We start from the raw sequence: 15859 nt of genomic DNA on the forward strand, positions 1-15859 counted from the left end.
AAAGGAGGTAAGTTATTCTTTTTAGCCAGTTGTACAAGCATAACCAGTGTTGGATACTCTGTTCTCTTAAGGGGAACGCTTAGGGGATGCGCGGCTGTCCCCTTGCGGGGGAGGCTGGGAATGCGGAAGTGAGTCCCCCAGTGCCAGGATCCAAGATGGCGTCGAGCGTCCCTCGCAGAGGCCACCGCGGGAGGCTGCGGCCAGGACAGGCGGGCGAGTTTTAAGACCTGCTGGCCTGGGACCACCAGGCCAGGCAGGTTCTCCCAGCAGAGCCGAGAACCGCGCTGCTCCAGTTGGCCGCCACTTTGAAGTCAAGCGCTCTACCTCGGATCTACAGTGTCTGCCCCAGTAGAATGGTAATTTAAAGTATCCGTACGCTGCCCCGGCCGCGCACTCGTCTGGGTAGCCAAGTGTCAGAGCAGTGAATGCATGTGTAAGTGGGGCAGCACATTGACGTTTCTCTCTCTCTCCCTTCCTATCTGTCTAAAATAAATCAATAAATAAGAATAAGTAAAATGTCCATATACGGACCCTGAGCCTGGTTGAATAGTTGGAAGGCCCAAATGAAGTTGTCTGCAGAAACAGCCTTGTTACATCGAAATGGAAGACCCAGGGATTGACCACACGGGTGTTGTGTGACAGGCAAAGGCCAGAACTCTGTGTGTGTTATGTTATTACATCCTCAAAACGACGCTGTGAAGAAGCAAATGTCATCTGTCACGCGAGAGTGCTGATCGTCAGAGTGACTGCCCCAAGTTACCCAGTACATTCAAGTCCCCATGACATTTGCCCACGACACCCACAGGCGGCTGCTTGGCCCGAAGCCCTGTTCTGAGCCTCTTGGCAGGAATCCAACGGCCTGGCCCCTGGGCTGCTTTCCCGCTACCCGGATATATTGGGGATGAAAACCTGCCCACGTAGGGGCCCTCCACGCCACCAAGGCTGAGTCCTCTTTAGAACCCTGTTTCACCAAGGCCTGGAGGGCCAGTTAGATGGGCAAGGCTGCTAAAATGAAATGCTACGGACATTTCTTCCTGCAAAGAAAGAACCACACAGCGTTCTTCTTGCAGGGCCCTCTTAACGCTAGCAGGGGTGTCAAACTCATTGTCACCGGGGGCCACATCAGCCTCGCAGCTGCTTTCAAAGGGCTGAATGTGATTTTGGCACTGTGTAAGTGTAACTACTCCTTAACAGTTAAGCGAGACCTCAGCGTTGCCTCTGGGTGGAAACAGAGGGCCAGGCCAGGTAAAACCAGGTGGAGGGCCGGATTCGGCCCTCGGGCCTTGTGTTTGCCACCTGTGTGCTGGAAGAATTTGCAACCATCACTGAGGATTCCAAAAATCACACTCAGATTGAAAGAAGCTCGGTCCTGGCTGGCATAGCTCAGTGGATTGAGCTCGGGCTGCGAACCAAAGTGTCGCAGGTTCGATTCCCAGTCAGGGCACATGCCTGGGTTGCAGGCCATGACCCCCAGCAACTGCACATTGATGTTTCTCTCTCTATTTCCCTCCCTTCCCTCTCTAAAAATAAATAAAATCTTAAAAAAAAAAAAAAAAAAGCTCACGACTGGGTTTTTGGAGGCCTGGATTTGAAGGCTAAGAGGACACTCTATAAGAGGACATACAGAGTGTCCTCTTCTCCTTGGTACCTCTGTGAGCCTTGGGTTCCTAGCTGTGAAATGAGGCTAGTAAGACGGGGCCTGCTTACCCCAACTGAAGGAAGAAAAGGTTCCAGGAAGAGAAGGGTGTTGGTGAGGTCCGAGGTATTAAATGCCCCAAACAGATCAATAAAGATAAGACCAGAAAATAGATCAGTTACTGAAACTGGCGCTTTTAGATGCCATACTGGTGGCCTTAGCGATTTCAGTGGGGCTGCGGGGACAAGACACAGCCTGCAGAGGGTTTAGGGGCGAAAGGAGGAAGCAGAGAAAGTAATGAGCGTTGCTAGGGAGCTAAACACAGGAAGTGGGTGTAAGTGTGAATTGGTACATCCTAATTGGAGGGTAATTTGACCTTAAAGTATACCTCTTCTTTCTTTATTTAAGATTTTATTTATTTACTTTTAGACAGAGGGGAAGGGAGGGAGGAGGGGGAGAGAAACATCAATGTGTGGTTGCCTCTCGTGTGCCCCCTACTGGGGACCTGGCCTGCAACCCAGGCACATGTCCTGACTGGAAATTGAACCAGCAACCCTTTGGTTCCCAGGCATCACTCAGTCCACTGAGTCACACCAGCTGGGGCTATACCCCCTCTTTAATCTAGATATCCCATTCCAGGGATTTTTTTTTTTTTTTTTTTTTTTTTTTTTTGCTGAGTTAACAATTACGGATTCACACAGACACTGAGCCCAAGGGATATTTAGCAAAGCATGATTTGTAATAGTGACTGTGATAAGAGTGACTGATTTTGCAGCCAGTGTCCATTCTAATCAAAGCTGTGGCACACAACAGGCCCTCACTAAACATTTGAAAAAGAACCCCCTGCCCTGGCTGGTGTAGCTCAGTGGATTGAGCGGGGGCTGCGAACCAAAATGTCACAGGTTCGATTCCCAGTCAGGGTACATGCCTGGGTTGCAGGCCATGACCCCCAGCAACCGCACATTGATGTTTCTCTCTCTCTTTCTCCCTTCCTTCTCTCTCTAAAAATAAATAAATAAAATCTTTAAAAAAAAAAGAATACCCTCAGTTTAGTATTTCTGACACATGTGTAGAATCTCAGGTGGCCATTAACGCTGTTGTTACATGGATGTTTAAATGCAGCACAATGTTGACAGCATATTAAAGTTTTCATAAAATGCTGCTCTGGCCGGTGTGGCTCAGTGATTGAATGCTGGCCTGTGAACTGAAGGGCTGTGGGTTCAATTCCCCTTCAGGACACAAGCCTGGGTTGTAGGCCAGGTCCCAGATTGGGGGCTTCTAAGAGGCAACTGACTGACATTTTTCTTGCACATGGTGTTTCTCCCCCTCTCTTTCTTGCTCCCTTTCCTCTCTCTGAATATAAATACACAAAATCTTTTAAAAACATATGCCATTTATATACAGTGTATTCTGTTTTTATAACAATATCTCGTTTTTTCTTTTTCCTAGTTTTATTTTTCAGTGACAGTCCACACTCAATATTCTTTTGTATCGATTCCGGTGCTACAGTGGGATCATTAATGCATTTGTGGCCTTTGACTTCTGAATCACAACTGCTGTTGTTTTGTAGCAATATTCTTACTTTTTCCTGGAAGAGGCAAGGAATGCGATGCCCTCTCCAACAACGCATGTCCCTAATGACACCTAGAAGTGCAGGCCCGAGATATCGATTGTGTTCACCCCTGGGGAATTCCCGTTTTATTCTTCTCTCTTCCTAGCGCTCAAGTTTTACGTGGCTTGTATGTGGGAAGAAAGGAGTGGCTGGATGAACAGACAGACAAAGCCTCGTGTGCGGAAGGCATATTTTGCATATGCCTTGCTTGAGTGGGCAAGGCAACTGGGGAAACATTTGTAAGATGAGAAAGTCTTTTTTTTTAGATTTTATCTATCTTAATTTTTTTTGTTTGTTTTTACATCCATGTGTAGTTGCCCCTCCCACTCCCCCTGCTGGGGACCCGGCCTGCAACACCAGCAGTGCCCTAGACTGGGAATCAAACTGTTACCCTCTGGTTCACAGGCCCGAGCTCAATCCACTGAGCTACACCAGCCAGGGTGATTTTATCTATTTTTAGAGAGAGGGGAAGGGAGGGAGAAAGAGAGGGAGAGGAATATTGGTTGCCTCTCATGCTCACCCCCAAATGGGAGCCTGGCTCATAACCCTGGCACGTGCCCTGACTGGGAACCGGATCAGCAACATTTTGGTCCGCAGGTAGGCACTCAGTCCACTGAGCTCCACCAGCCAGGGCAAGATGGGAAAGTCTCGAGCCACACGTGTGCCAGAAAGGTGGAGGCTGAGAGGGAGAGTATTGCTCACTGCAGGAGTGGGTGGGGCAGAGCAGGGGAGAGGAGAGGGGAGGGGAGGGAGGGGCACGGGGCAGCCAACAGCCCTGAGGCAGCGGCGTGTCTCCAGACCCGGCAAAGCAGCGGGCCCTCCCTCTGGCCCATCCCAGATCACACCAGGGCAATTCAAACTCCTCCACCCATTCTCCGGCCTCTGTGCGCCCTTCCTCCACCTGGGCCGCCCCTCCCTGTCCTCCTGACCTTCAAGCCCCCTTGGAAGTGTTACTTCCTTCAAGGCCCAGATCCCAGCCCCTGCTGTTGGTTCTCAGTGGACTGTGTTTCTCGCCGCCGGAGCATTCCTTAAAATTGTAACTAAGTAACACGGCAGTAATACCTGTCATTGCCCCAGTGGGTCCGCTCCACCAGTGTGGGGACCACAGCTGTCCCCAGAGCCCACCCAGCGCTGTGCCCGGCACACACAATGAAGACTAGCGGAATAAATACCTAGCCATCAGTAAGTTCTGTTTCCTGCTTGTAAAGCTGCCTTCCAGGAAGCTTCCTGCTTTCTACCCCTACTTCTTTTTTTTTACTTGTTTTCCTTTTATTATTATTATTTTTTTTAATTTTAGAGAGGGGGAAAGGAGGGAGGAGAGAGAGGTGGAGAGAAACATCAATGCAAGAGAGAAACGTAGTCCGGGTGCCTCTCACACAACTTCCTCGAGTGCTCACCCCACGCAAGCACTTCTCATGAACCCCCACAACGAACGTCCTGGTAAGTCGGGTACTCCCACGACCCACTGTTCACAGACACAGGGAAGAAGGAAGGCTCAGAGATCTTCTGTTTCTCGCTCAAGTTTAGTGGTGGAGGTCAGATGAAAGCCCACAACTGCCCCATTCAAACAAAAGCTTGTGCTCCTTTCTTTAAACCACGCTGTGCCTCAGTCTTCTTGCCCACACAGCTGGGACACGAGGGCCTGTCTCAGGTGAAACATGACTGAGTTAGCGCTTGGAGAGCAAGCACACACACTTATTAATTATGAACATTATTCTTAGCCCCAAGCCACAGGGGATCAGGGAGACCACACAAAGGGAGACTGGGCCTTAAAAGATGGGAAATTTGGTCCTGAGTTAGCACCAGGCCACAGGGTCCCGCGCCCCCAACCCTCCCCACACACAACTGGTCATCCGAATAAGTGCTGCCTTCCCCTAAGTTCCACTAATCATGAGGCAGGCACGGTGCTCGGTTTTGGGGACCGTGAGGGTTTCTGCCCTCAGTGAGCTGACAGCTGCGTGGGAGGGACAGTCACAATGCCCTCTGAGTCAGCTCTGGGGCATGGGCTGGGGTGGGGGGCCAGCAGAGGGCCCTCCTGCAGCTGGGGAGCAGGAGGAGGGAGGGGAGGGCTTCTAGGCTGAAGTCTGAAGGAAGCCCACCACCTGGCAGGGATAACTCAGAGGCAAAGGCAGGAGTGGGAAGGGGAGGCAGAGTCTCCCGTGTAGAAGGAACACCACTGTGGAGTCCCTGAGAGCCGGGAGAGCCTGGTGCCTTGATGCGGCAGGTCGTCGGGGCCAGATCCCACAGGTGCTAAAGGGACAAGGAGTTCGGACTTGACCCCTGGGGCGCCAGGAAACCACAGACAACCGGTTTGCAACTAGGGAGTGCCTTCATTGGATTTGCGGATTTCGAGCAGAGCCTGGCTGCAGAGTGGAGAGTGGATGGTGACGCCCATCGCCCAGGACCGCCCCACTAATCCCTTCTCCCAAAGGTGGGTCTGGCACGTCCCCGGGCCATCTTTTTGTGCTCTGAAGTTTAAGACCCATTTGCTCAAGAAGAATTCCGGAACTATTTAGAGTAAAGGCAGTATCCGAGAAATGAGAGCAGCTTAGAAGGGAAAATCCCATGCAGTTCCGGGCACGAGGCATTAGCTGGAAGTCACATAGGCAGGCTTCCCAGCTCAGCCCTGAGATGCACTTACTGTTCCTTCATTCATTTACTCATTCATTCATTCATTCATTCACGTGTTCGCTCACCCAGCAAATGATTCCCTGTGCCTCTTGTGGGTCAGACGCTGTGCCTGGGGACAGGTACTACCACCAAGCAGTCCTGCTTTCTTGTGCACTCTGAGCCTTGACAGACACTGTACACGTGATCACAGCGTGAAAACCGCTTGGAAGATTCTTGGTCATTTCGTTGAGGACGGGGGTCACCACTCAGAGACGGACAGCGGGGTGAACAGGAGGCGGGGCGAACAGGAGGTGGTATTAACAGGCCCAGCCCCGTGCTTCTCACGTGGAAGGGCACACATAACTTTATTCAACAAATATAAGTAGAATGCCTACTATGACCCAAGGGCCAGAAGAAAAATAAAGCAAGGGAAGGGAACCCTCCAGGAAGAGGGAACCTTTGAGAGGTGAATTCTTCAGCTCCTCCAGGCCCCAAGGTCCGCTGCCTGCCTGGCTCTCTCTCCCTGCCCCTCGGATTTGGCCTCCGCCCAGCTCAGGCCCCAACCCACCCCCCAACCGGAAAGGCCCCAGCTCGAAGGTGGACTGAAGACAAAGGAGCCTTAATAAACTCTAAAACAGCCTTGTCCCAGCTGGAGTTGGAGAGCGGGAAGGAAGAGAAGGACAATGGGATGAAACTCCTGCCCCTCTCCCAGCTGGAGCCCAGGAAGACACTCTTTTGAAATCCTTATCCAGCACGCCCAAGCCTTCCTCTCGTACCAGCCCCAGCCCTGAGCTGCCTTCCCTCCACCCAGGATCAAGCAAGGGCGATCACGACATATATTATTGGGACCTACGATGTGTGAACCTCACATGAGTCCAGTTAATGAGTGGTTTGTTAGTCCTGGCTGGTGTGGCTCCGTGGATTGAGTGCTGCCCTGTGAACCAAAGGGTCGCCTGTTCGATTCCCAGTCAGGGCACGTGCCTGGGTTGTGGGCCAGGTCCCCAGTAGGGGGCGTGTGTGAGTCGACCACACATTGGTGTTTCTTCCCTTTCTCCCTCTTTTCTTCTCTCTCTAAAAATAAACACAATCTTTAAAAAACGGCTGGTTCATTAGAATGTCATTCACGGAGGGGAGTTTGGCATCTGGCAGTCGAGTGTCACACCTTGGCTCTTCTGTGTGTTTGCCGTGTGACCTCACGCCTTTCCTGTCCCTTTCTGTGCCGCAGTGTCTTCTGCCTGAAACACCTGTCTCCAGCTCTGAGGCATTGGCTCCATTTTATTTTATTTTTTAAAATTTTGCACTGGCTGGCGTAGCTCAGTGGATTGAGCGCGGGCTGCGACCAAAGCATCGCAGGTTCAATTCCCAGTCAGGGCACGTGCCTGGGTTGCAGGCCAGGTCCCCAGTGGGGGGCATGTGACAGGCAACCACACATTGATCCACTCTCTCTCTTTCTCCCTCCCTTCCCTTCTCTAAAAATAAATACATAAAGTCTTTAAAAACAAAATTTTTTTGCCCGGGCCGGCATGGCTCATTTGGATGAAGCATTGTCCCACAAACTGAAAAGCTGCAGGTCCAATTCCCCATTGGGGTGCATATCCAGGTTGTGGGTTCGAACCCCGGTGGAGGCACGTTTGAGAAGGCAGCCTATCGATGTTTCTCTCTCACGTCGATCTCTCTTTCTCTCAAAGCAATGAAAATAAATGCCCTCGGGTGAGGATAAAAAAATAGTTTTTGTTTTAATCTGATTGGAGAGAAAGAAAGGAAGGGAGGGAGAAAGGATTCAGATTCGTTGCTCCACCAAGGGCTTACGAACCCTGTTGGGGGTCAAACCTGAAACCCTGGTGCATTGACAAGATGCTCCAAACAGCTGAGCTCCCTGGCCACAGCTCCTTCTTGTTTCTTAAGTCTCTGAGCCACATGGGTCGAGGCTGGAATTATCTTTTTAGTCTGATAGTCCTAAAAAATAAAAATTTCTCTATCCCTTGAAAATGGATTTGATTTATTTATATATTTTTTAAAACTATTTTTTTAAAGCCCTGGCTGGTATAGCTCAGTGGATTGAGCGTGGGCTGTGAACCAAAGCATCGCAGGTTCGATTCCCAGCCAGGGTACATGCCTGGGTTGCAGGCCACAGTCCCCAGCAATTGCACATTGATGTTTCTCTCTCTCTTTCTCCCTCCCTTCCCTCTATAAAAATAAATAAATAACATCCTTTTTTTTTTAGATTTTATTTATTTATTTTTAGGGAGGGAGGGGAGGGGGGGAGAGAGAGAGAGATAGAGAGAGAGAGAGAGAGAAACATCAATGTGCGGTTGCTGGGGGTTATGGCCTGCAACCCAGGCATGTGCCCTGACTGGGAATGGAACCTGGGACACTTTGGTTCCCAGCCTGCGCTCAATCCACTGAGCTATGCCAGCCAGGGCTTAAATAACATCTTTTTAAAAAATTATTTTTTTCACCAGGGGAGAGTGCAAACGGAGCCCCCCACTACCACAAACTGTGCAGTCGAGTTTCCCACATTTGGGGAAATCGCAGGGGCCAGCACACCCAGAGTGCAATGGATGAGCCTCACCCTGAGAAAGACTCTCGTGATCATAGTATCTCCCCTGCCAGGTAAGTTTTTTTTTTAATTCTTATTTATTTATTTACAGTTTAGAGTCATTATTATTTTGTGTTAGTTGCAGGCTTACCCCTTAGTGGTTAGGCAGTCACACACTTGACAGAGCGTTGCCCCTGGGAGCTCCTGTGCCCGCCGGCCACACACACACACACACACACACACACACACACACACGGCTGTCACAGTGTTCCCCACTGTGCTCCCCTTGCCGTCCTCCACGTCCCCGTGTGACCGCTCCGTCACCGCCGACCTGCACTTCTCTGTCTCTTCGCCCGCCTCCCCCAGCCCCCCCGCCCCCTCCCCTCCGCCAGCCATCGGCCTGTTCCCCTGTGAGTCTGTGTCTGTTTTGTTCGTTTGTTTATATTGTTCTTTAGGCTCCACATGTAACGGGATCATATGGTGCGTCTCTCTCCAGCCGGCTTGTTTCGTTCAGTGTAATACCCTCTCGGTCCGTCCACGCTGTTGCAAATGGTAAGATTTCATTCTTTTTTTTTTCTTTCTTTTTTTTAAAGTTTTGTTTTTTAAAAAGATTTCATTTATTTATTTATAGAAAGAGGGGAAAGGAGGGAGAGAAAGAAAAAAAAACCCATCAATCAGCTTGCAAGCCAGGCATGTGCCCTGAGCATACCCTGACTGGGAACTGAACCCGTGACCTTTTGGTTTGCAGGTCAGCACACAATCCATTGAGCCACACCAGTCAGGGTGTGTAGGATGGATTTGATTTTTTAAAGTACATTTTATTGATTATGCTATTACAGTTGTCCCATTTCCCCCCTTCACTCCCCTCCACCCTGTAGACCCTCTCCCACCCACATCTCCCCCGTTAGTTCATGTCCATGTGTCATACTTATAAGTTCTTCAGCTTCTACATTTCCCATACTATTCTCACCCTCCCCCGTCTATTTTCTACCTACAATCTATGCTACTTATTCTCTGTACCTTTTCCCCCTCTCTCCTCCTCCCACTCCCCTGTTCATAACCCTCCATGTGATCTCCATTTCTGTGGTTCTGTTCTTGTTCTAGTTGTTTGCTTAGTTTCTTTTGGTTTTGCTTTAGGTGTGGTTGTTAATAATTGTGAGTTTGCTGTCCTTTTACTATACATGTTTTTTTTTTAAATCTTCTTTTCTTAGATAAGTCCCTTTAACATTTCATGAAATAAGGGCTGGGTGAAGATGAACTCCTTTAACTTGACCTTGTCTGAGAAGCACTTTATCTGCCCTTCCATTCTAAATGAAAGCTTTGCTAGATAGAGTAATCTGGAATATAGGTCCTTGTCTTTCATGACTTGGAATACTTCTTTCCAGCCCCTTCTTGCCTGTAAGGTCTCTTTTGAGAAATCAGCTGACAGTCTGATGGGAACTCCTTTGTAGGTTACTGTCCCCTTATCTCTTGCTGCTTCTAGGATTCTCTCCTTCATTTTTACCTTGGCTAATGTAATTATGATGTGCCTCGTTGTGTTTCTTCTTGGGTCCAACTTCTTTGGGACTCTCTGAGCTTCCTGGACTTCTATTTCCTGGAAGTCTATTTCCTTTGCCAGATTGGGGAAGTTCTCCTTTATTATTTGTTCAAATAGGTTTTCAATCTGTTGCTCTACCTCCTCTCCTTCTGGTACCTCTATAATTCTGATGTTGGAACATTTAAAGATGTCCTAGAGGTTCCTAAGCTTCTCCTTGTTTTTTGTTTTGTTTTGTTTTGTTTTGAATTCTTATTTCTCCATTCTTTCCTATTTGGTTCTTTCTTTCTTCCTTCTGCTCCACTCTATTGTTTTGAGTCCCAGTTTCCTTCCCATCACTATTGGTTTCCTGTGCATTTTCCTTCATTTCGTTTATGGTAACCTGCATTTTTTCATCTAATTTGCAACCAAAATCAACCAATTCTGTGAGCTTCCTGATCACCAGTGTTTTGACCTGTGCATCTGATAGGTTAGCTATCTCTTAGTCGCTCAGAAGGATGAGTCCTGGGGCATTGATCTGTTCTTCTGTTTGAGCCATCTGTCTCTCTCTTTCTCTTTTGTTTTTTTGGTCTGGTCGCTCCTGTTCCGGTGAGGGGCGGAGCCTTAGGTGTTCACCGGGGCTGGGCACCCCAGTCGCTAGATTGTGACGTTGTATTTGGGGGTGGGGGGAGGGGAACAATGGCGGTAGCTCTGTTCTTTGTGGGACCTCAGTCCCTTCTCTGGGACCCTGGGCTGGGTGCTCTGCCCTGCTCCACAGTCGCCGCCTCACTGGGTCCGCCAGCTGCCCCTTGTGTACTCAGGGTCCACCCACTGCGGTCTTGTGCGCCCCAGATGCCTTACGTTCTCCTGGCTGCCTTCTGCACCCAGTTCTCCCTGTTCTCCGCGCCACGCCCTGCGCCCAGCTGCTCGTCTCCGCCCCTCCTACCGGTCTGGATGAACGGGTCTATTTCAACTTCTTGGCTGTCCGACTTCCATTCAGATAAATTCTCTGTCAGTTCTGGGTGTTATTCTGCCTCTAAATTGTTGCTGTTCCCATCTTGGTTGTGCGTGGAGGTACGGTGCATCCACCTATACCTCCATTTTGGCTGGAAGTGGATTTGATTTTTAGAATCAAGATTTATTCAGAGACTAAATACAGTCACATGCCATGTAACGACATTTCAGTCAACAATAGGCCATGAGGCACTCCTCTAAGCAAAGCCACCGGGCGGCCCATTGTGTAAAAGTGCGGCACAAACGGCTGTGCAGGGTACGTAGGGCTCACTGGTCACAATAAACCGCTGTGTTACTGGTGGATGTAGTTACATGGTATTCTTATTGTTATTTTAGAGTGTATTCTTTCTACCTATAAAGAAAATTTGCCGTAAACATTATGCCCTATTTCGTGGGGGCAGCCTCAAACATCTCATGTTTACAGGGTCTCTCTCTCTTTTTTTTTAGATTTTATTCATTTTTTTAAATAATTTTTTTAAGATTTTATTTATTTATTTTTAGAGAGGGAAGGGAGGGAGAGAGAGAGAGAGAGAGAGAGAGAGAGAAACTTCAATGTGCAGTTGCTGGGGGTTATGGCCTGCAACCCAGGCATGCGCCCTGACTGGGAATCAAACCTGCGATGCTTTGGTTCGCAGCCTGCATTCAATCCACTGAGCTACGCCAGCCGGGAGATTTTATTCATTTTTAGAGAGAGAGAAACATCAATGAGAGAAACATCAATGTGTGGTTGCCTCTCACATGCCTCCAACTGGGGACCTGGCCTGCAACCCAAGCAAGTGCCCTGACTGGGAATTGAGCCAGTGACCCTCTGCTTTGCATTCCAGCGCTCAGTCCACTGAGCCACACCAGCCAGGGCTATAGAGTCTCCTGATCGCAACATTTTCTCTTGTGCTTGATTTCATCGCCTGTCATAGAAATTTAGTGCAGCCATAGTGTGCAGTATTTATAAAGTCCACAGTGGTGAGCAATAATGTCCTGTTCGCTGCCCACTCACTCACTGGCTCACCCAAAGCAACTTCCAGCCCTACAAGTGCCCTATACATGTGTACCATTTCTTTTCTCCTTTCGGTGTATTTTTGCTGTGCAATTTCTATTTTTAGATAGACAAGTACTTACCCTTGTGTTACAGTTCCCTACGGTATTCAGTGTAGTAACATGCCATTCAGTCCCATAACCAGGGAGCAGTGGGCTATTGCACTTGGCCTAGGTGTGTGGTGGGCTGGACCGTCTGGGTTTCTGCAAGCGCATTCCATGATGTTCGCCCAACAAAATCGCCTCGCGACACGTTTCTCAAAACGTATCCATTGTTAATAGGAACGTGACTCTAAATCATTATGTTGGCGCTTAGTGGGGGGTCTCTTTCAATCTATAAAATGTGTTTGGAATATGACTTTTGTTCCAGATCATTTGGAAGAATAAAGCTGTGATTATGCCCAATAAAATTCCTAAAATTACAGAATAATGAAAGAAGCCAAGTTTCACCACGTGTGAAGACATAGATAAAGTAAAGCCAGCCCTGGCTGGTGTAGCTCAGTGGATTGTGCACCAGCCTCCAAACCAAAGGGTTACCAGTTCGATTCCTAATCGGGGACACATACCTGGGTTGTAGCCTGGGTCTCACTGGGGGCACATGAGAGGCAACCATACATTGATGTTTCTCTCCCTCTTTCTTTTTCCCTTCCCCTCCGTCTAAAGGAAATAAATAAAATCTTAAAAACAATAAAATAAAGCCAGACATAAAAGATGGCACATACAGTTTCATTTATATGAAATATCCAGAAAAGAATAGATTAGTGTGTGCCTGGGGCTGGTGGTAGAAAGGACATGAGGCTTCTTTTTGGGGTGATGGACATGATCTAAAACCAGATTGTAGCGATGATTGTGCAGCCTTGTAAATGTACTAACAACCACTGAACTGTATGCTTAAAATGAGTGAAATACATGGTGTGTAAATTATATCTAAAAAAGGCGGTTTAAAAAAAGTAGTAGTCGCCCTGACTGGTGCGGCTCAGGGGGTCGGGCATCGCCCGTTTGATTCCTGGCCAGGGCACGTGGCTGGGTTGAGGGTTTGGTCCCCAGCTGGGGGCATGAGAGAGGCAACCAACTGATGCTTCTCTCGCATATCGATGTTTCTCTCCCTCCATTTCTCTCTCCCTGCCCCTATTTCTAAAAAAAAAATAAATAAATAAAATATTTTTAAAAGAGTAGTATTCCAAGTGGAATAATACAAACAATGGTTTTACATTGATTTTAGAGAGAGAGAAAGGGGGAGGGAGAGAAACATTGATGATTTGTTGTTCCGTTTATCATGCACTCGTTGGTTGATTCTTTTTTTTTTTTAACAATGAGTCCAGTTTTATTATCTCTGTGCATTTGCAAAAACACTTAGGACCAACATAGGAAAAAAATAATAATAAAGCCTCCTGTGGGAAAAAACAATTACACTTTTAAAAAAGGCCTAAGGGGTCAGCCTTAACCCCAGGAAGCTACAGCAAATCTGATTGGTCCAAGGAATACAAAGGACATTGTGGAGATACAACACAAGGAAAGAGAATGAGGAATTACTGAGGGAGAGGGCCTCGAAATGGGCCACGAGGGGGAACTGGAGGCCGGGGAGTGGGTCTCGGTGGAGGGAGGGGGTCGGCCTCTGGTCGCCACAGGGAGGGGGTTGTGGAGGGCCAGTGTACCCACGAGGGGGCATCAGTGGAGGAGGTCCATATACCATGGGGAGGCATAGGACCTGGGTGACCCATGGGCGATCCAGATGGAGGCCCTTGGGGGGGCATGCCCGTTGGAGGAGGTCCAGGATGAGGCATTCCAGGTGGTGGTCAGGGAAGTGGCTGCCCCCCAGATCCTGGGGGCCCGGTATGAGGGTGTCCTAGGCCATGAGGGGCATGGTGGGCCAGCTGCATCTGAGACAGCCCTGGATGGGGCATCCCACCGGGAGGAAATGGGTGAGGATGTGAGTGTCCGTGTGCAGGATGTCCAGCCCCTGGGGACCCTGCTGAAGGGGGCCCATGTCCTCCATCCCCAGGAGGCATGGATGGTGGGGGCATGGCTGGGGGTATCCCAGGTGGAAGGGCTCCAGCAGGCGGCACTGGGGGTGGGAAGGAGCCAGGAGGAGGCATGCCTGGTGGAGGAAGCCCAGACCCCAATGACGACACCACAGGACTGGGGGCAGAGGGTGGAGGGGGTGCGTCTGCAAAGAGCTGGTGAGGGCGGTCAGCCTGGGACCGAGCATTCTGGGCTGCCAGAAGTCGTTCAGGGGCTGAGCCACGGCGCTCGCCCTTGGAGTCCTTCTTGAAGGCATGGGACACGGTGATAGGGCGGTTACAGAGGTACTGCCCATCCATAGCCTCAATCGCTGCACCCAAAGCATCAAATGAAGCAACATTAATAAAGGCATAACCTTTGGACTTGTCTGTGTCAGGGTCCCGCATGGTCTTGGGGGTTCGTAAGATGACCCCAAAGGCACTGAAAGTATCATAAAGCAAAACTTCTCATTAATCTCGGGGTCCAGGTTCCCAATGAAGATGTTGGCCCCCACATCCAGATGTTTGTTGTGAGCTGATGCCCTGTTCACCCGGATGGCCTCCCCATAGAGTTTGATCATGTTCATGATCTTTTTTTTTTTTTTAATATTTCAGAGCTACTTTATTTTTTAATTTTTTTTTAAGATTTCATCTATTTATTTTTTAGAGAGGGAAGGGAGGGAGAAAGAAAGAGAGAAAGAGAGAAAGGGAGAGAGAAGCATCAATGTGTAGTTGCTGGGGGTCATGGCCTGCAACCCAGGCATGTACCCTGACTGGGAATTGAACCTGCAATGCTTTGGTTTGCAGCCCGCGCTCAATCCACTGAGCTACGTCAGCCAGGGCAATTTTAGGACACTTCATCACCCTCAGAAGAAATCTCAGGGAGCTTTTGAAATCTTGCTCACCATCAGTTGGCTCAAATAAACTCTTATTAAAAAAAAAAAAAAAAAGCACCCTGGTCAGGTACTTTAGTTGGTTCGAGCATCGACCCCACACAGCCCAGGGGTGTCAGACTCATTTTCACCGGGGTGGGGGGGTGGGGGGGGACGGGACACATCAGCCTCATGGTTGCCTTCAAAGGGCAGAATGTAATTTTATGACTGTATAACTACTCCTTAACTAGGGGCAAGGGGCTTGGCACTGCCTCCGGGTAGAAACAAGGTGCCGGGCTGGATAACACCAGGCAGAGGCCGGATTCGGCCCGAGGGTCCTGTGTTTGCCGCCTGTGGGCCAGAATGTGCATTCCCTGATGGTCGCAAGGCCTTTCCCCCACTTCCTGGGGGTTCGGCCCCAATGCCAGCTTACTGGGGAGGCCTTACCTTGTGACCTGTGTTTTGCTCCAGAACGTATCACAATCATTGCTATCGGGTGTGCATGAGACAACAAATATGGACTGACTGAGTGAGTGCATGTGGTTCTACGTAAGCAGATTTTCCCCTAAACATGTCAACTCCAGCATTTCTTCTGTCAACGCTGTGAACTCCAGCACCAGTTCTGTTGAAAAAAATGCAACATGTAAACAATTATTTGGGTAAAGTTGAACCTTGGGGGCTGCAGTTATTCAATGAGAGGTGGCTCACGTGTGGCCCACTGCAGCATTTCTTACCGCTTTCCACTGGGGCTTTCACATCAAGGCCTAACCAAAATGGCCCTGGTTGGTGTGGCTCCGTGTACTGGGTGCTGGCCTGCGAATCCCAAAGCCGCAGGTTCGATTCCTGGTCAGGGCACTTGCCTGGGTTGGGGGCCGGGTCCCCAGATGGGGTTGTGGGAGGGGCAACCGATCCATGTATCTCTCACACATCAATGTTTCTTTCCCTCTCTTTCTCCCTCCATCCCCCCTCTCTAAAAATAAATAAATAGAACCTTAACAAAAGGCAATCAATATGTATTAGATTTTTTTAAA

General features: G+C 49.2%; 1 non-coding gene and 1 pseudogene across 1 annotated transcript; both read right to left on the reverse strand.

The window, feature by feature from the left end:
• Positions 1–8317: 8317 nt before the first annotated feature.
• On the reverse strand, positions 8318–8479 carry LOC114514752. Its single transcript, XR_003686113.1, has one exon. It is a non-coding gene; the product is annotated as a U1 spliceosomal RNA (small nuclear RNA).
• Positions 8480–13252: 4773 nt separating this feature from the next.
• LOC114505946 lies at positions 13253–14543 on the reverse strand (annotated as a pseudogene).
• Between the last annotated feature and the right edge of the window lie 1316 nt (positions 14544–15859).

This window comes from Phyllostomus discolor, chromosome 3 (genome assembly GCF_004126475.2).
Source record: "Phyllostomus discolor isolate MPI-MPIP mPhyDis1 chromosome 3, mPhyDis1.pri.v3, whole genome shotgun sequence".
NCBI classification, from domain to species: Eukaryota; Metazoa; Chordata; class Mammalia; order Chiroptera; family Phyllostomidae; genus Phyllostomus; species Phyllostomus discolor.